Genomic DNA, 21,646 nt, shown 5'->3' with positions numbered 1-21,646 from the left:
CTTCACTATTCCCTTGCCAACTGATATTTGTACTTCCATATCCTTCTAGTTTAACCCCATGCATCTTGGGCAATGTTTTTTGGTCATTGATGAAAACAAACATTTGAAGAGCTACTCTTTCTGGGTGATGCTCAGAATGCTTTTTATTGTTGCAATGCATATATAAATTCAAACAAGAGATTCAAAGTATGTCTTAGAAATATTTTCAGAAATATTTACTTCTCATGTTTGAGATTTGCAAAACAGAACATCCTTTCAACACTGTACTGTAAGTCAGCCCAGCAGTAAGTATGTACCAACACGTTAACCTGTAATAAGAAAGGACCAAATCAGTATCAGATTTGGACCAAATCACCATCAGAAGAGTGGCGAAATGAATGTGTAAAACTTTCCTTTCATAGTTTCTAGGTTTCTGCTGCTATGGCCAATAAATTTTACAGTTAATACTCCATGAGGCAGGAATCTTCTAAGCAGAGCAAAAGGGAAGTCTGCTGACAAACTGGATCAGGTCCACCCAAAAACTCTTCTCTGGTGTACTTTTTTCCACTGATCTAGATGGGTCCTTGTGTCAGTGAGGCTCTGTCAGTCACCCAGGCCATGGTGAGAGCCCTTAGCTTCTACTCTTTCCTATTCTGTCCTTGGCCAGAGCACTCTTATTCGGATACTGGTAAAACTATAATGAAATGAGCAAGACCTTCCAGTCAAACTGAAGGCATGAACTTGTTGTTTCTGGAATCAACAGCAAAATATCCGCAGATTTGAGTAGGGACAGACCCCCCAGAGTTGATATCACTCTGTACCCATTCAGGAATTCTGCAGAAGAGCAGGATTCTGTCCTTTGGGTAAACATTTGCTGGTACTGTTTCTGAAGTTTTGGAACAAAATTAAGAATTAACAAGAATTAAATCTTACTGACAAACTACATGAAGGAGTTTTGGCATTCAACAGCCTACCAGGGCCAATGTACTATTTTTGACGGTTATACATCTCAGATTTAGTAGAAGTCACACACCAATTCCTTTAAAAGTCTTGGATCTTTGTTGCTTATGCAATTAATGATAAACAAGGAAATGAGTCCACAGTAAACATGCTGGTTAAGCTCAGATACCACAGTTTTCACTGTGGTTACCATTGAAACTGTGTGATATACCAGAGCTCTAAAAATGCACTGCTTTCAGGTACTTTTAGTCATTACAACAATAGCATTACCAATACACAGACTTTTTTGTACAGACCTGTATTTTCACAGACACTGCAGGCATTATGAGGTGTGAGGGAGGGATATTGACATTGCATTAACCTTGCCACAAATAGCTTAAATTTTCTTAGTTGTTGTACACGAGGCCAGACCGTCAAAGTAGTAGGTTCTGTTAATCTCAATTCAAGATTTGTTCTGTCTTTACCTTTAATTAAATCTTTCTTCCAGATCTGATGTTGCTGTATCAGCAGTTTTTATATATACTTTTCATTTACTAAAATGTATGTGCATTGTCACAGCTGCTTCTTGCTCTGCACAAAATGGCTACACTTACAGGTGCATGCATAGTGCATCTTCCAATAGTTTGAGGGGCTCTTTGGCTTTATTGACCAATTTTGAGACAAGGAGATACAAAATACAGCTCAAAGGAAAATGAAACCTTAATGTATACAACACGTTGGGGGTTTTTTGTCTATGAAGCCTACAGAGAAAGATTTCTTCAAAACAGTCATTTTCTTGTCATTTTTATATAGCCTTCCCATCCACTGTTTTTGTCCTTGATTTCAGTCCCAGTGGTCAGAATTTTAATTGATGCAGTATCTTCCACTGCATTAGTTGCAATGGAATAACGGTTTCTTTATTTTTCTTTTGGTTTGGGTTTTTTGAGTACATATTTTATGCATTCTTCAGAAATAGTGTAAGGCAGACAAAGTTTTTTTCAACTATCTTTTATCATCTTGTGGTTTGTTGGATTTCATGAAGAATGTTGAGCCTTAAGTAGTGCATTTGGTAATATGAGTTATTTGACTGATGAGTTCCTGAATGATGCACTGGAAATCAGTCCATGTCCTTCCCTGCATGTGCTATAATATGGTTCTTACTGTGCAGATAAGGCAGCCAGGCTGACAACACTGACTGCAGTCTGTTCTTGTCTGATGAAAACAGTGCAGATGTTCCCCAGCAGTCATGAAAAGGTCAAAGAAAGAGACTGAATGTTTCCTGGAAAGAGATAGACTTTAGTACTTTCACTTGAATTGTTTTGTGACAATGATAAAGGGAGCATAAGAATTAAGAGACGACTTCAGGTTTTTTTATTATTTGTAAAGTTTTCAATAATTTCATAGGATCTAATTTACAATCTTACAAAAAGTATATGTTAGTTACAAAATACACAGCAGCAACAATATCTATGAGAAGACAATGGAAAAAAAATCTAACATTCCCCTCTACTCAGTGCTGGTGGGGCCACCCCTGGAGTACTGTGTCCAGTTCTGGGCCCCTCAGTTCAAGAAGGATATTGAGGTGCTGGAGCAGGTCCAGAGAAGAGCAACGAGGGTGGTGAAGGTACTCGAGCACAGGACCTGTGAGGAGAGGCTGAGGGAGCTGGGGTTGTTTAGTCTGGAGAAGAGGAGGCTCAGGGGAGACCTCATCACTCTCTACAACTACCTGAAAGGAAGTTGTAGCCAGGAAGGCATCAGTCTCTTCTCTCAGGCAACCAGCAGTAGGACAAGAGGGCACGATCTTAAGCTGTGCCAGGGGAGGTTTAGGTTGGATATTAGGAAGAAATTCTTTACAAAGAGAGTAATCAGGCATTGGAATGGGCTGCCCAGGGAGGTGGTGGATTCCCCATCCCTAGAAGGTGAGACTGGATGTGGTACTTAGTGCCATGGTCTAGTAACCATGGTGGTGTTGGGTCAAGGGTTGGACTTGATGATCTCGGAAGTCTTTTCCAACTCAGTTAATTCTATGATTCTATGATTCTGTGCAAGCTGTCTGCTCTTAGACACTTACTGGAGCAGAAAGCTGCAAATCAAGGTATATTGTCCCTATCTCACTGCCTAAGCATTTTTACTCCCTTCTGAACTGATGAAGCCAAACATGATGCTAATCAAATCTGTGAACTCACTATTCTTGTTTGTTTTAAAACATTGTTCAAATTTAACAAAATTATAATGGAATCCTTTAGCATGATTTCTAATGACATTCTGATCCATAGACGAACTTCATTAGCTTCACAAGCTTGCTATTAAAATAAGGATTACCATCTGATTTCAGAAGCCACCTACCATAACTGAACAGTGAAAATCACTGACATTACATTGATAAGTAAGCAATAGTTTGCTTATTTTGCATAGGTCTCTACAATTATGTCCATATACAGAAAGGTGCTTTATAAAGATATTCATTACCACGGTGATGGAATTTTCATGTTTCCCACAGTACATTAAGTAGTAACATAACTGTTCCATAGTTTCGTCCGTCTTCAAGGAACTACCAGTAAGAAATTATGAAAAGGGAGGTAGGTCATATTCTGTAATGGGATGATGATGAGCCATGTACATGTTTCCACTGTGGCAAAGCTAAATGCTAGGATGTGCCAATAAAAGTATTTTCAGTAGAGACTGGCAGCCCTTCAAAAAGGCACTGACAAAGGCTCAACAGATCTAGTCCAATGCGAAGAGGAAATATGGGTTCTTACTAGGACACGTGTTGGGAAGGACCCACAGGTGATTAGGAGAAAAGAGAAGACCTCAGAGATTGATTTCTCTATATAGGAAAAATAGGAGAATGGGAACACAAAGGCATTTAAAAAATTTATCACTGAAACAAGGATGGAACAAAAGATTATTAACTGGTTATGGAAACAATCACTCTTGAAATAAGAAGGTGTTTAATATATGGGAATGGTGAAATTCTGAGCATCCATACCTATATCTGCTTTTTTCTTGTGGCTTTGACAAGTGTATACAAAGGATGGCATAATGTAATTGCCTCTGGTTGCAAGCACCAGGACAAAGAAGCCCATTCCAGGGCTATCTTGTCAGGTTCTGCAATGAGTACTCGCAGCATATCCTGATGAAAAACCAGAGTGAGATTCTAATTTTAACGGGATCTATCAAAACAGTATTTCATCCATTTGGTGATTATATGCAAGTAATAAATTCTCCTTCATTATAAAATGAAAATGGTTGATATTCATAGCAGCAAATTCAACACACACAAATACATACTCTCCACCCCCAAAAGTACTACACTTTAGAGTGAAGCAGAACTTGTGGTTTTGTTTTGATGATGATAGTGGTGGTGGTGGTCAGAGTTGTTGCTATTATTATTACTGCTACTACTTCTACTACTACATTATTTTATTTTAATAAGGAAACTGTATTTTTTCTGAATTGTCTTCTAGCCAACACGATTCACTGGTGATTCATCACTTCAACAGTTGATAGACTCCTGCAGAATCATGGTAAGATGGGTGGGTAGTGTTCCCCACTTCAAACATGGGAATGGGGAAGATTGAAAAACTAGGGTAAATTATTTCCCAGGAAGAAACTCTGGACAGAAAAGATATTTTAGAAAGCTTTGTAGTGTTCTACAAAAATAAATCTCAATGACAGAAAGTGAGCAAATCTTTGCATCTCAGTGATACGCATGTGTCACTTTGAGAAATCTGCTTATTTTTGTCATGGAAGAGCAAGAAGGTTCATTTAATTGCTTTCTATGTGCATATTAAATGAAAATTTTGAAACAAACACCTCTGCAGGTTTTTACTATAGTCAGAACTACTATGAGCGAATTAGAACAAGATGTGAAGTGATAGTCAGAGTTAATTCAAGATTATATGTAATTTCATGGCTACCGAGATGGGATATTTTGTGCTTAAGCCATGGAAGATAGCAACTAATTTCAAGGACTCAGCAGGGGAATATATTCATATCACTGCCTTTCAAATCCTTCCATTCTAGCAATTGTAAAAAGCCACCTGTACTGTGTTATACTAGCACTTAAAATTAAGGGCAGTACATATGTTTACATATATGTTGCAATGGCATTAATTTCCATGGAAATCATGTGGTTGACTAAGTCTAGTATGTAAATCTAATAGACTATTTAATTTATCAGAACATATATCCATTAAAATACTTATCCATATTGATAAAATATTACAAAATCACAAAAAAAATAAGATAAATCTGATTTACTTTAAAAATTATACTTTGACAATATAGTACTGAATTATTTTTTTCAAATGAGAAATCCACTTAGCATATTTTGTGAAATAAACCCCCATGGAAGAAATAAAAATTATATGACAGGAAGTCCAAATAAATATTACTCTAACACTTCAATCTAAACCCAGATTATTTAATTTGGGTTGTAAAAAGAAATTTAGTTCCTATAATACTCAAGAACACAACAAAATTACCATAGTGATATGATACGTTGTGATACAAAATAATGACCTTCTAATGCAATAAAAATTAAAATATTTTACTAAAACAACAGGAGAGAACACTGCCTTGAATATCCATATTTGAACATGAGAATATTTAGGTAACCCTTCTAAGAGCCGGAAGTCTGATGTAGCAACCCCTTATTCCTGGTGTAATACACAGGCATGTGGCACACTGCTGTCTGTAATTTTAAAAAGAAATAGCAAAGCCAAAAAAACAAACTCACATAACTCCACTTCAATTAATTTTATCTGATTTTATGAAACATCATTCAAAACCACTAATGCTAAAATATGGAAGCACCTTTTTATGCTTAACTGAACACAAAGTGCTCAGATTAAAGACCAAGTGATGCTAAGAAAATGTACCTTAAAACAATGCTAAAAGATGAAGATATCAGCATTTCTTCATATTTTTTTTCCATTTGAAAATCCCATCATCACCCCCCAACTTCAATTTCCTATTTTAAAGCAAGCATTTGATGCACTGTTTTGAGTCATACCACTGGGGTCTGGCAGACATCAACCTGTGGAAGCCAATGACATTTAAAACTACAAACATAGCTCATGTTCCTTAAGGAGCCTGGGTGGCTATAGATACCTTAAACCCATTGTGCCATTTTGCCTTGCATAACAGAGATCTTAAACTCCTCCACAGCCATTTGTGCAGTCTCATCCATGGTTCTCATCATTTAAGAAGTAGACAGGCTAGGAAACTGACTCAGAAAACCTCCTATCTCCCAAATATTTCATTCAATTTCCCCTAAAACTGCTGATAAGGCAGAAGTTTAAACCTTTAGAAATGGGATCAATGAAAATTCAAGCAGATGTAGCTTTGGGAAAAACTGGCCAAATGTTCTTCTGTCCCAGTCCACTTCTTCAAGGACTGTTCTCTTAGGTCTTATCTCTCAGACCAAAAGAAGATAAGGATTAAGTTTTATCAGGAAAGACATTAACTATGACTAAAATTTTCCTTTTTATTTCCCTCTTCCACCCCGCCCCAGAGGGATGGAGAAGTTCAGTCCCTGCAACTCAGAGATTAGTTGTTGCGCTGCTTCTCTGTGTAGCAGCGTCTACCTCTTTTTTCCAATTTTTTTTGTTTGGTTGGGTTTTTTTTGAAGAGGGAGTTACTGACGAGTAAAAAATCTTTTCTGATGATGGCATCTACTCACTTGCTCATGGCATTCCTATGGAGTTATTTCAATGCATAATTTCTTTTTAATCTTTGACTGAAAATTACTTTAAGCAAGAATAGCCACTAAATATCTCCTTAAAATGTATATATAGAGTCTTGGGAAAAAAGCATAGCAAATTTACTTCTTTCACTACTACTGCCCCTAGATTCCTTTGCCAGCAATAGCATTGCAATATGATAATGTGACACAGTGGTAAGTTAATGTTTGGCTAAGACAGAGACATGGACTTCAAGAAAACTGTGACCTTCATTTTAATCTTCCAAAATGCCAAGAAACATGTATCAGAGCTATTACAGAGATGGAAGAAAAAAAGCTAGAATAGCTTGTAGCAGTGAATAGTCATCTCTCTAGAGCAAGGAGAAAGAAGGAATTAAATCTCCAGGGCAGAAATTATGTCCTATGAATATTTTTTTACAAAGACATTTTCTTTTTCAATGTGTGGAGACAGATCCTTATTTCATATTTCATAACTTTAACAGCAAGCTTCAGACACAAATTAGCCGTTGTGCAATAGCTTTCTGATGCTGCTCTGGGCCCTTCCTCTAGGACCTCATATGGGATCAGGCAGACACACAATATCACCTGTAGCAACTTCTTAATATTGTTAAACCCATAGAATGTTGCATCACTGGAACAAATCATTAATTAGTGTTATTTTATAAAAGGAATATAAAATGTGGTCATGAAAACTCTTGCATATCAATGCATCTGAATGTAAGAAAGCATGGATTGAGATGAAACATGATCATTTCCAAGCACTATCTGATAATGCACAGACACAGCTTAGTCACATTTAATAGGAAATAATTTCCCCTCCTGTGGTTGTAATATGAATAGCATCAATATTTTACAATTTTATAAAGTTAATAAAAAAGAAGGAGAGTGAATTTTTACACAGGCAAATAGTGGTAGTACAAAGGTGGTGGTTTTAAACTAACAATGGAGAGATTTTGATTACATATTAAGAAGAAATTGTTTATTTAGAGGACAGTGAGGCACAGGTTGCCCAGACAAGTTGTGAATGCCCCATCTCTGAAAGTGTTTAAGGCAAGGTTGGATGGGGCTCTGAGCAACCTGATTTTGAAATAAATCATTTTACTTAACATCTACAATATTCTATATATAAAAAGTGAGTATGCAGTAACATTAGATAACTGAAATCTTTTCAATTGCAATTTTGAGTTCATGAATTATAAGTGAAAACTTAAAGACACAAGAAATAAAATAAACATTATAAAATCAGACAAATTATAACAATAAACACATTATAAGCATAGCTTCTTTTCCCCCACATCTTACAAAGAATTCTGCTTATACTTCAGATGTGCAGAAATTACTCATAAAGATGCATACCAATAATTCTTTCCAGAATTTGGAAAATCCTCAGTTAAAAATCTAGTCTACAAGTGAGCCAAGAACTTCTGGAGTTAAACATGCCATCTTGTTATTTTCTTGGAACAGGAGTATTCATTTAAACCATCCTGCCAGTAGCCCTGTAGCAGAAAATGCCACTGTGAGCTCCTTGAGGCCTGATTAAACCATCTTATTTGAAATGAATAAGGAATAAAAAACAATCTGTTTGTCACTTTCTCTGCAGGCTTATCAGTCACTGAAAGTAATGTAACCCTCAGTAACCTCTGTTTCTACATCTTCCCTTACCATCCTGTCAATATTTCTTGCTTAACAGGGCATAGCAGAGGAACTATATTCCAATACACACTGAGCAAAAACACAGCTGAGACTACACAGACCTTTGGACAGCTCCAAGAAAAGTCTTCAGGCCTCTGAACACATCTCAGAATTATAGGATAGTCTTAGTTGGAAGCGACCTTTAAGAGATCTCCTAGTCCAACACCCCTGCAATGAGCAGGGACATTTTCAACTAGATCAAGTTGCTCAGAGTCCTATCTAACCTTACCTTGAATGTTTCCAGGGATAAGGCATCCACCTCTCTGGGCAACCTGTTTCAGTGTTTCACCATACTCATTGTAAAAAAACCTTCTCCCTAATATCTAACCGAATCTACCTTCTTTTAGTTTAAAACCATTAACCCTTGTCCTGTCACAACAGACCCTGCTAAAATGTCTCTCCCCATCTTTCTCACAAGCCCCCTTCAGGCACTGGCAGACTGCAAAAAGGCCTTCTCATAGCCTTCTCTTCTCTAGGATGAATCCCAACTCTGTCAGCCTTTCCTCATAGGTGCTCCAGCCCTCTGATCATCTCTGTGGCCCTCTTCTGAACTTACTCCAACAGGTCCATGTCCTCCCTGATGACCCCAGAGCTAACCACAGGTGAGGTGTCACAAGAGCGGAGGATCTTAGGTTCAGGAACCTGGAATCAAATGCCTAATGGAGGCCCACCAGCTTCCCATTCAGTGCATGGAACAAATGCTTCAAAATCGAATCCTGCTCAGCCCATGTTCACAAGCAGGGAACCTACTGAGACAGACAGTAGGACATGATGAGCATGGTGACACAGACAGAGTTTTAGTACCTCACCACAGGTGGCAAGAAGATGCACCTTTTTGCTTCTATGCCCAGCTTATGGTTGGCTCCTGAATGTCAGCAATTGCTCTGAGAAAGCTGGGCAGGCATTGCTCCTGCCTGCTGAAAAGCCACTTCTCTTACTGCTGCCCACATTTCCATGCAGAAGCACCCACACTGTGGTGCAGCAAGCCACTTTAGAGTTTACAAGCATCATGCAACCACCACTGCTGCTGCTGAGGTCTCCAGTAAAAATGCCTGTATAGTCCCTTGACCTTGTGTTCATCTCACTGATTCTCCCCTTCCTCTGCCTCTCCCTTGCCCACAAACAGCACAGTCCAGGTCCATGACAATGAAGAATTCAAAAATCATTTCAATATTATTCACAAAAATGTGTAAGACATCATGTCATGTACAAGCTAGCTGCTCAACTATCAAAGGCTACCAATAAAGAAGTGTTACATATGTGTGCAGATTCACACTTCAGGAATGCTGGTGTTAGGTCCTTCCAAGATTAGCAAACATTTTCCAGATTATCAAAATTCTACACTTTATGCAAGTTAGTCCCCATTCGACGGGGTGCAGACACTTCTACATAAATAACTCTCTTAACAATATACACTATAATTCAGAAATTCACTCTTGGCTAACGTCACTTACCAAAGAATGACCAAATTATATTAAAGTTTTCAGAAAAATCAACTCATGAATATAAAGGAATCATAGTGCTGTTCTTGGCTTATCTGAGGGCTAGAATCAGCACAGTACCTAAATGAGACGATGGATACTGTAAGGTAGCAATTTAATAATTAACAACTTTATTGTTTCTGTTGAGAGACTCGATAATTACCCAACAAATGGTTGACTTTATCAGAGAATCATCTTTGCCAATTAACAGTGCTGCTACATATAGACTTTAATTAAAAAAAAAATAACCACTCCTCATGGTGTCAACAACTCCATTCCAAGCTAAACCTACAGAATGCTTTGTTTAGGTACCAGGAACTGGGGCTGCAAGTTATTTTGCTGAGCTCCACTCAAAAAAAATGGTATATAATTCAGTTTACATAACAGTGCTGCTGAATGCTAAGTCTATGTAAGGTGAAGAACAGTGCCTGAAGTAGGAAGAGAGCAGAATTATACTGAATCAAGTATTTCTGCTTCCTGCTGGATGGCTGGAAGAAATGGTGTTTTTACAGAAAGATACAGGCACATTTGTTAAAAGACAGCTTTGCTTCGAACCACTAGGATCCACCGACCTGTTTAGAACTGAACATTCTGTGTAATGTGATTTTCTCTCCCTTCCCTGTGTTGTTAACCAGCAGGTACCTGATAGATATGCGGATACCTGCTGGTTAATAAAACATATCAGCTCTGAATTTCTAGCTGTCATGTAAATACTTACTTCAAGTAATTACTAGGCTTTCTGAGCTTTTAATATGACAGAGGGATCATTATTCTTGTTGGTTAGCTTCCTTAAAATTAATTGCATATTATTCACAATTGTTCCACAGATTTTTGCATAGAATAGGATGATGCAGGTAGGGTTTGAGGACTCTTTCCTGTACCAAGAGATGAGGACTCCCTATGGACTTTCAAAATGAAGCTGTCTTCACTGCTATATTTCTCTTCATTCTATACCCAAGCTATCACACACAAGTCTTAATAACATCCTATAAGAATCTAAAAAGATTAAAGTCTAGGAGGGACTGTATTAGGGTCACAAATGGAAGGCTTTGTAGTATTCCTTTGAATGTATCTGTTTTCATATCTCTTTTCCGTATACAGCATGAAAGACCACTCTCTGCCTCTGAAGACAAAGATTATTTTCTACCCAGAGAACCATAAAATAGCCATCCTATTTGTAAGAACCTGCTTCCCAGACATTTTGCACATTTTCATGAAACAAGAAATAAACATAGGATCCAGTCGTATTTAGGTCTTGTCCAAGATTTAATTTTCCCCAGACATTTCCAGTCAGGTATCACATAGTCTTAGCCGAATATTACCCTCATCTATTACCACCAGAGTAGAAGGACTTGGTCATACAAACAGCAAGTCTGTCTAGTCACAAAGTGTTCTAGCTTCACAAACCATATTACTATACATTTCTGCCACTCTTGTTGAATAACAACCCCACAGAGCCCTACTTACTCCCAATGTAATTTATGCAGAGTGCCTAGTTAACTGCAATTCAGTGAGTACTCCTACACAGGTAAATCTCCTTGCAAGAAAAATTTAAATTTTATCACATTTGAACTATGCAACTACTTTAAAATTGCCCCTTGATTACTGAATGCAAAGAACACCACAATGCCACATTAGCTCCTGCAGACAGCTAAGACCACTACAGGGCAGTGAATATTGGTGTGGCAGACATTAGCAAACCACAGCTTTCACTGCCCTCTGCACCATGTCCTGGTGCTGACAGAGTGTGCAATGATACCTACGGAAGTTTAAGCACTGCTGTATCTTAAGAGGATTTCTCATAAATACTTCTATGTTTAGCGCATGGGCATAAAACTATGAGTAGAGAAACCTGAAATAAGTAAACAGTTGCATATGTCTATTTCAGTAAAGCCCACAGCTGCAAATCCCTGTTCCTGCCTATTCCTAAGCAACTCACTAAAAACTGCAATTAACTCTTTTGCTCACAGCTACCATTCATCTTGTTTAACTCTTCAGTAAATTAGTTCTATTTTTATAAAGATTTAGGGTATTTTTCTATCATCAGTGCATGGTAGATAGAAAATAGCAATGCTACAACATCTGCCAGCTGATTTTTCTACTCCTCTTCTGCCTCTTGATCATTTACAGTGCATTTGGCAGTTACTCATTATTATTCAATTGTTTTAATCTTTTGTACTTCTGATGGGGTGATGTGCTTACTGCGGGAGAACGAAGAGGGTGGTAAATCTCTGTGAATCCTCGAAATCTTTGTGACTCTCTCATTTTGATACTGAAGGTATTCACCACTTTTTTGACATAACTGAAATTCAGTCTGATTTTGTACTTTGTGGCAAAGCGCTCCTAGTACCTGCCACACATTAGGAAGAAAACCATGTCCTACCTGCCCATCATGATTGCTAGCTAAAGGCTCCCAGATAGAGATCAATCCTGTACTAGCAACATCAGTCAATCTTCTGAGGACTGTCTGTGTTGCCATATGTGAAGAGTCTTACTGGGGTAGTGAATAAGGTGGACCTTAAAATGGTGGGGTGCAGCCCCACACTGTATCTCACCTCACGTCTCACATACCTGCTCAGCTACTTTTCTCTTTCAGAAAGATCTTCACATTTAGGAACTGTCAGATATGATCTGATACCTGGAAGAAAATCAGCTGACGCAAGGGTTGTTTAATGAGTTGAAATTAGCCCTAAAATTAACAGAAACCTTATTTCTTGCAGTGACTACATAATTAAAGACAAATTTTGTTAAGGTGACTGAGATGGGGTGCATCACTCTAAATATAGGAATCTAACTCTGATTGGGTTCTACAATTTCGCCCCTTACACCACAAGGATGTGCAACAGAGGAATTTTTGTCTTAGATAGCCTCTATAGCTGCATCTACACCTTTTTGTAAAGAGAGTCAGATCACAACAGCCCTACTGGAAGAGTCTTATGCCAGATAATGTCACCTCATTGTACATGCAAGAAAGCAGATATGACTTTCTATGCATTTTATTGCCCTCCAGAACTAAATGCTAGTGTATCTGTAAGCAAATACAAGGGTGGGGGGGTTTTTAATCTGTGAGGCACACAGGATAAATGTGTTGAGGATAAAACGGTTGGTAAAATAAAGGTGATAATAACCTTAATTTTAATTCATGAGAAGAGATAACAGCTGCTCAGGAACAGTATCTGTTAGTAGTAATTTCAACAAAAAAATAGGGAGACAACTGAATTTTAATGCTCTTTAGACTTGCTTTGAAGTCCAAGTTCTCAATGAGCAGTCACTCCTATGGTAAACAGAGTCTTTCCAGTAGGACTAGTTAATACTTCAGAGATTGCTCATACTGAAGGCTTTTGGCTACCGCTGTGACCAGTTAGTGTTGACAGCCCATCATGGCAGTCTAAAGCAATCAAACAACTGATTTTGATCTTCTTCATGTTGTGCCCGGATAAAAGTTCATCAGAAATTGGCACATTTCTCTATATGACTTGACAGTCCGTAAAAAAATTGCTTAAAGTAATCTCACAGTCACATCGTTTCATCTGTTTTCTTGTATAACTGGACAGCTAAGTATGATTCTGCAGGCAAAATCTTAGCTGTTTGCATTGCATATCAATATTTTTCACGTGTCATACTTTATTATCATTAAAACTGCTTTTCCCTATGTTTTATTGGAATAACGCATTTACTTAAACACAAATCCTACATGCTTTGCACAAGAGACTTAATATGAATTGAAACAACAACAAAAACAATATACTAAAACTACATATGTCTATTACTTACCACAAAACAGGTGACTATGTATAGCTTCCTGTTTCTGTTGCCAGATCACAAAGCTCCTACTGTGATGGACAATGTACCTGCCCTGATAAGTCAAGGTTACCAAAACTTCTCAAAAACTTTCCGTCTTTAAAACATGAGTCTACAATTAAGAAAGCAAAATTTCAGAAACGTTACCACTAGGCTGCCTGGTTTAAAATATAATCACGCATAAAATAAAAGTAGGTTTTGTCTCAATTAAACTTGTTTCTTCATAATTGCAAGGATATCAGCTCATGCACCAACAGAAATCAGAGAGATGACAGAATTTCTGTAATGTACACCAGCTTTCCAGAGCTTGGTCTTAGTGGTGCTTTAGGGCACCTTGCTTTTTGTTCTCCTGAACTTAATTTCTTCTGGCAGCTCTGCACTACTCAGGGTTTCTCCAGTAAGAGGAAGCCATGAGGCTGTCCTGGGCAAGATAGGCAACGTGATCTGTAGGAACAGGTTTGTGCTATTATGAAGTGGCATATCTCCAGCATCTTTTACTTTTTAGCCCCATAAGAAGTGTCCTGTTTCCTACTCATTCACATTCCATCTGCACCAGAACGACAGGTTGTTCTCCTTTGGTTTATATCATGTTCTTCATGGACATCAGTTAATGAGTTTATCTCCTCTCCATATATCCATTTTTTTTGTTGCTTTCACTAAGGTATCTTAAATAGGCAGCAAGGAGTCTAGGAAATCAACATTAAAGCAAATTACATATAATTCCATCAAACCTAGTTCTGTGTAGAGCCAAGGTAACCCCTTCTGAACAAGTATTTAAGCTGAAACATATCAGAAAGAATTTATTCTGCAAAATCTAAAACATTTATCTGGGACAAAAGTATCTATAACGCTTAATACACAGCATACAAACACTTATTGCCCTGGCTAAAAATCGGACTCGGAGGCTATTAACAAGAATTTTGCCTGATACACAATTAGGTACTTTGATGCAGGGACTGTGCATGTGACTGAGCTTAATCTCATTTCTTCCTTCCTTTTCATTTCATATACAAAACAGATGTGAGTGCGCTCTGCATAAAATTCTTGGTGATCTCAGAAAACCCACAGAAAATTAATAATCAACATGAAAATAATGACCTAAAATACTGAAAGTTTTCAGTCACAGGAAATACAGTGAACTCTTGAATTTGCCTATTGGAAAGAAAAATAATTGCCTGTTACCATTCTCAGCATTCAGGGTAGTATGCAGGCCAGATCATGTCATAGGAGGAGAGGCTGAGCTGGGGCTGGTCAGTCTGGAGCAGGCTCAGGGATAGCTTTCACATGTGCATAAATACCTGACAGGAGGGTATAAAGAGGCCAGACCCTTCCCAGTAGTGCCCAGAGCAATAGCACAAACTGAAATAGAAGACATTTCTTCTTAACCTTTGGAAGAAAATCTTTTTGAACTGTGAGGGTAGTCAAACAGGTACAGGTTTCCCAGGGCAGCGTGGAGTGTCCCTCCTTGGAGATACTTAAATCCAACCATGAATGGCCCTGACATGACCTGTGGAGCTGAGCTGCCTGAGGTGGGGTGAGACTGGACAATCTCCAGAGGTAGCATAAGCCTCAGCCCTGGTGTGATCCTAAATGCAGAACCTCATTAGAGGTACTTTAATGAAAGCTGTTTATTTCAATAAGCTTGCTTACATTCTCTGTGCTCGGAGGAGCAATATATACAATCAAGTTTCTTCAATAACAAAAGAAAGCTGAAAACTTACATTAGTCTTTCTAGCTCACAAAATACAATGTGGGCAACTAACTTCCAGAATTTAAGGACTTGGAGGACAAAAACCTTTTGCTCATGTGTGCCTTCTTTTTACTACTGCCAGTTACAAAAATCATAGTATTTGTGAGTATAGTCTTGCCTGTTAAAAGTACTTATTTATTTGTACTTTTATGTTTAAACTTGTAACATTGGTAACTTACTGAAAATCATGCCACACACATCTGGGCCTTTACATGAACATATTTGCTGTACATGATATGATGACTGACCTGTGACAAGATTTATTACTTTATGGCCTAAAGTGTGGATAACAACTGTATAGTCAGGTGAATGGTGTTTCTGATTACAACAGTGTACATGCATTAGTTTTCTTTTACTTGAGGTCTCAGCTGTATCTCCTTTATCCCTGCCCTGCTGTAACACCAGAAGGTGAAGAAAATGGAAGACATATTTAGAAAAAATAGTTTAAGATGATCTTTCATCATCCAGTTGCTTTTGAGCAAGATACCTTAACAGGTTTCTTGTCTTATCTCTGAGTAGACCCAGCAGCGGCACAGAGACCTCGAAGCAATCCATCTGCAAAGCTAGGAGGCTATATTTATATTTTATTTCTCCTTTTTGCAGCTGAGAAGTTGAACAGGATCTCCAGCCCCATTAGCTCAGGATCAAGCAAGAGATTGAGAGCCACAGCTTGCAGGAGCATGGAGAATCTGCTGCTCCCACTGGAGACAGCGCCTTATGACAAATGGCATGACAGAACAGCTCTGATCAGCATCAGCAATGCTGGCCTGTTACAGAAGGTGTCATCCCCCTTACTGGAGAAGCAGTGTTTCTCCAGCAAGTGGGATAATGACCTGACTTCCTCATCAAACAATGGGTACTGCAGTTCTCAGATGAAATGAGAAACCATATATGCCTATCAGGATATATAAAAATTGTTGTATTTTTTTCAATGTCAGTATCACTAGACAAACAAACACTCCAGTGTTTTATACCCACACTGAAACAGCATGCCCTCATCTGTCTCTAATAGGCTGAAACAATAACCTCTCCTGATAACTGTAAATTTTGAAGGAATTTGAATCTAAAAACACTTAAACATCAAGGTTTTTTGTGTTTCTAACTGAGATGCCTTATGTTGAATCACATAACAAGAAGGTCACCAGATGGCACTATTACACATCGTCATCCCGATTTCAGGCTCTTAATACACACAAGTTTTTAATTGTGGAAGAACTGGTGGTATTATTACTGCAGCGTTACATTTATTTGGGACAAGTGTGATGAGTAGTATCTCTGTTTTAATCTCTGCAGCCTTAACAAATTCTTCCAGAGGAGTTGTCCTCTGAAAACCAGATGTTCTTTCACAGACTTAAATACAGACATAAAAAGAGTGAAGGGACGGACTGTTCCATTATTTATGTCTTTCTCTGCTAAAGGACTAGCATGTAGCTGCAATGGGAACACATCACAGCAGGAATGCACACACATTTGCCTATGCTGATTTCTCCTCTTTGGTAAGCAGAAACCCTCTGCTATCATTATACAGAGATTAAAAGCCCTAGGCATACTTTTAATATGTACTTTTCTCAATTACACTAACAGACAGCTAGCATATCCAAGCTGCATCTTGGACCCAATTAAAATGCCTCTGCACTCCTATCAGAAAAATACTGCATACAATGAAAGCTGACATTTGAATCTATCTCAGTTGTCCTCAGCTTGTCTTTTAACAACATGAGAATAAATATTAACCTCAAGATTCCTAATTGACACAACACTTACAAATGTCCTGAGCAACTCGATAGGTGTATATTACAATAGTAAACCATTGTTCATTTCTGTGGCTATTAATTTGTGACCCCCTGGTATGTGTGTCATGATTAATTCTATAGCTTGTTAGAAAAGTAATTCGGAGTAGTAATTTAGACTTGCTAATGCTTCGAGGTTGTAGGGGGTTTTAGCTTTCTTCAGATACAGCTTTGTTGAAAGCTTATACAAATTGCCTATGAGTTCTTTCCTGACTCACAGGACAAAGAAATAGAATCAGTAAATTATTATTTTGTTTTCACATATCCCATTATACACATTTTTTGTTAACTATATCTTATAATTCAATAAACTCATAACTGCTGAAACAGTGAAAAAAATCAGGTGAGGAAACTTTGAAATGCCCAATTGTCACAAAAAGTCCTAAACCACACATGGTTGACGAAATCTGTCTCTGATAAAATGCAGTCACTCCTCCATAATCTTAAATGGGATCCATGTGATGGCAGAATTAATAAAAGAGTTTTACTTCATGACAAGTGAATTTTTGAAATATATGCTGCATTGGAAATGCTAGCAAACTTGCTAAAGATGGCTAACATCAGAAACATGACTACCTCTGCTGACAAGGACCCTTTTCAGTATTGTATCTAATCTTACTTATGATCCAAACAAAAGTTTTCCTCCTAAATTCCAATTTGAAGAGTTCATGCTGGCCTGGACATTCCATACCCAAGTGGAACTCAAAACCAACAGAACACCAGCACAGGCCCAGGGGAGCACTGCCAGAAGTCACGACACACAGTTCAATCACATGGAAAATATTTCTCCTGTATTTCTTTTTCAAGGTTTCATGTATTTTACAAGGAATAAATTCACCCAGCTGACAAACAACTTTGTCTATAGCAGCACTGTGTTTTGGAAGTAGAACAAATAAGGCACCAGCATTTTCCACAGGAAATGGTGCAGTATTTTACCAAAAGTAGAATTCATAAACACAGATATATTCCATATATATTTCTGATCATAGAAATTAGCACTTCCACTCAACTTTGAGCTTTATATTAATCCCAAGTAATTTCATAAACTTAAGTAAGCTTCTTACATCAGGAGCACAGCACCTATAGTAATAGTTCTGTATCCTATACTCACTGTCATGGCTAGGCTTTGCGAACAAAGATTTGGGAAGGGCTCTACCCACATTTGTTACAAGTGCGTTGGTGCCTAAAAAGGCCAATATGAGACAGACATATCCGATTGCAAAAGGCACAGCAGAAAGACTCCTTAGGTGGTATATTCTGCAAGGCATGATTCTTTCTGCGTTGTCTTTTCTCCTCAAGAGTGATCCTGCGTGCGTTCTCAAAAGCATCAGCAGCGTTATAGATGGTGTGTCTCCAGACCTCCCGATTGGAGGCCAGAGTAGACCAGTTATGGTGATCAATATGGCCAAGGCTGAGATGTTGTTTCAGGGAGTCCTTGAATCTTCTCTTCAGGGCTCCTCTCATGCGGCAGCCAGTGGCAAGTTCACCATAAAGCAAGATCTTGGGGAGGCGGTGGTCCTTCATCCTGGAGACGTGTCCTGCCCAGCGCAGCTGTGTTCTCAGTAACATGGTCTCGATACTTGTGACTGCTGCTTGTTCTAGAACAGATGTATTGGTCACAGAATCTGACCAGTGGATGTTTAGGATTGTACAGAGACAGCGTTGATGGAAGCTCTGTAAACACTGATCTTTGTACTTTTTTTCAAGTGTTTATTTCGCCAAACTCTTTTATGAAGCTTTCCAAAGGCACTATATGCCTTTGCCAACCTGTGGTCTATCTCTCCATCAATCTTACCATCCGAGGAGATGAGGCTACCTAGGTAATTAAACTGCTGGACTGATTTGAGCTCTGATTGGCCAATGGTGATATGGGGATGATGGAAGGCTCAAATCAGACTGCTCAAATTACTGTGGTATTACTCTGCTCTCCATTGCTGGCAAAATCCTGGTGTGGTGGTTTGAAAAACCTTTTTTTTTTTTGAGGTAGTAATGGTTTGCCCCACTGATAATACTGGACCAATCAATAGTCCACGTGCGCCTACGGAAATTGCATGCCCACAGAAACAGAAGAGAAGGTGGTGAAGATAGTTTTTAGAAGAGAGGTAGCCATGATCTGAGCCACAAGGAGGCAGGGGGCCAGTGAGCCCCTCTGGGGGCCAAGGGCCCCCAGCCCCCAGCTGAGGCTATGGGAGACCCAGTATAGTGTCAAAGCTGGACCAGGTCCCATAATCAAGAGCTGGAAGAGTTTCCTTACTGGCAGCAGCAGCAGAAGACATTGAAAGTGGCAGCGGAGCAGTCCTGAACAGAGACAAGGGTGGCTAAAAGCCAAAAGATAGCCAGTAGCAGCGAGATAACGTGAAGCCAGCTGAAAGACGCAGAGATGTTCCTGCAGGAGGGAGAGCTGGCAACAAAACAGAGGAAAACTCAACAGAGCTGGTTTGGGGTAAGACTGTATTACTTTCCCAAAACCCAGAGACTCCCTGAAAGAGGAGGGGTGGACTTCTAAACCCTTAGGGAGTCCCAAAATGCAGCAGCAGCTAGAGAGAGAGAGAGAGAAAGGAAAAAAACCCAGAGACGTCCTGAGAGCTGAGCCAGGACGGAATGCGGAGGAGGTGGCCATACCTGTGTGACAAAAAAAATCATTACCTCCAAATTCCTACCTGAAAGCCAGTGTGGTTTCAGAGCCAACAGGAGTACCACAGACATCATATTGGTTCTCAGACAATCGCAAGAGAAGTGTAGGGAACAGAACAAAGGTCTCTATGTAACCTTTGTTGATCTCACCAAGGTTTTCGATACTGTGAGCAGGAAAGGTCTGCGGAAGATTTTTGAATGTTGGATATCCTCCCAAGTTCCTTAAAATGATCATATCACTCCACGAGGATCAGCACAGTCAAGTCAGATATGGTGATGCACTTTCTGAGCCCTTTCTAATAACTAATGGTGTGAAACAAGGCTGCGTTCTCACACCAACCCTATTCACAGTCTTTTTCAGCATGATGCTCCAAAGGGCCACAGCAGACCTCAGTGATCAGGACGGTATCTACATTCGATACTGTACTGATGGAAGCCTTTTCAATCTAAGGCGACTGAAGGCTCATACTAAGACCTTAGACCATCTTGTCCAGGAGCTGCTTTATGCTGATGACGCTGCCCTTGTTGCCCACACAGAAGCAGCTCTGCAGCGTTTAACATCCTGCTTTGCAGAGACTGCTGAGCTCTTTGGGCTGGAAGTCAGCTTAAAGAAGACTGAAGTTCTCTATCAATCGGCATCCTATAGTAACAGCTCTATTTTTCTCAAGCCTAGAAAAACTAGAAAGGCTTTGATATTTCTGTCAAAGTTCTTGTTAGAGGGGTTAATATCAGGCAATATAGCCCCTCTCTAATACAAAAAGTCAGCAAGGTACAGGATGTCATCAAGAGTTACAAAGTCCTGCTTCCCTTTTTTACCATGTTTGATACCAAGCAACATCATAATGGTCAGCACTTTCTGCAGAGAGTATGCTGCAATTACATAAAGTTCTTTAGCTCTTTGAATCTATCCAAAACTCATTAAAACCAACAATGCCAATATCCATCTACTGTAAATAGAAAGCCAGCCCCACGCATGTGGTCAGCTCTCTGCAACGCACAATCCCAAGCTGACGTTTGGAGTTGAAAGAAGAGATCCTTCTGCTCTTGATATCAGGAAGTATTTTGCTACGTGGTCTTTCACAGGCTGCCAGAGAGGATTTCTTGGCCCATACTTAAGGAAACGGTTATGCAATGATCTCAGTCCCTGACAGCATCTGACAAATCCGACACATCAGAACAGAAATGTCTAGATATTAGGAAATCAGGTAAGTCAGCTCCTTAACCAAAACCTGCTGGGTTTGCTTATTCTTCCTTTGATATAAGAGGCTTGGTGAACAAACTGCAACCAGAGTTGGCCCTAGAAGAGGTCAGGGAGCATGGACTAAGGCTTAGCAGTGGCCAATCCTCCACACCCCATCCTCTACACTTAGAAAGAATGTACTCATGTCTCAGAGGTGTGCTCAGTGAAGGCAAGACAGTAAATTTTTCATTTTCCATGGCAAATGGATAGTGGTATCTTTGGTACAAATCACTGATTAACATGAAGTAACATAGGTATAACAATGAGGTGTGGCATCAAATCCTCAATGGAAGGAATTTTGCCTTTTTAAAAAGACACATTTCTCATTATCAATTTCCTACCCTTAGGCCTTATTCTTCTACCCTTATGTTGATACATGATGATGTGATAATCATTACTTTGCAATTCATTGACAGTGTCAAAAAAGGGTGATGGTCAGAACTACTAAAGAGGAAGAAACAGATGATGCTCTATATTTAATGAGTGAAATGCTACACACAGATGTTGTAGCACTGGTTATTTTAATGGAGTGACTTCCAAGGGCATTCAGGGGTTGGGTTTTTTTCCACAAATTAATAAGACAGGCATAGGATTTTGCAAGTCTGAGGAGATCTGAGACACTGTAAAATAAAT

The 21,646-nt window shown here is 39.0% G+C and overlaps 1 protein-coding gene across 3 annotated transcripts in view; it reads right to left on the bottom strand.

Annotated features, from left to right (window-relative positions):
- SLC24A2 (solute carrier family 24 member 2) overlaps positions 1-21,646 on the bottom strand; it is a 114,727-nt gene that overhangs the window by 76,192 nt on the left and 16,889 nt on the right. The gene's annotated exons all lie outside the window — the stretch shown is intronic.

The sequence above is a fragment of the Manacus candei genome, unplaced genomic scaffold (assembly GCF_025592945.1).
Source record: "Manacus candei isolate 608988 ecotype Guabito, Panama unplaced genomic scaffold, ASM2559294v1 h1tg000051l, whole genome shotgun sequence".
Classification (NCBI taxonomy): Eukaryota; Metazoa; Chordata; class Aves; order Passeriformes; family Pipridae; genus Manacus; species Manacus candei.
The sequence above is the reverse complement of the archived record's forward strand: the minus strand, read 5'-3'. Positions and strand labels throughout refer to the sequence as shown.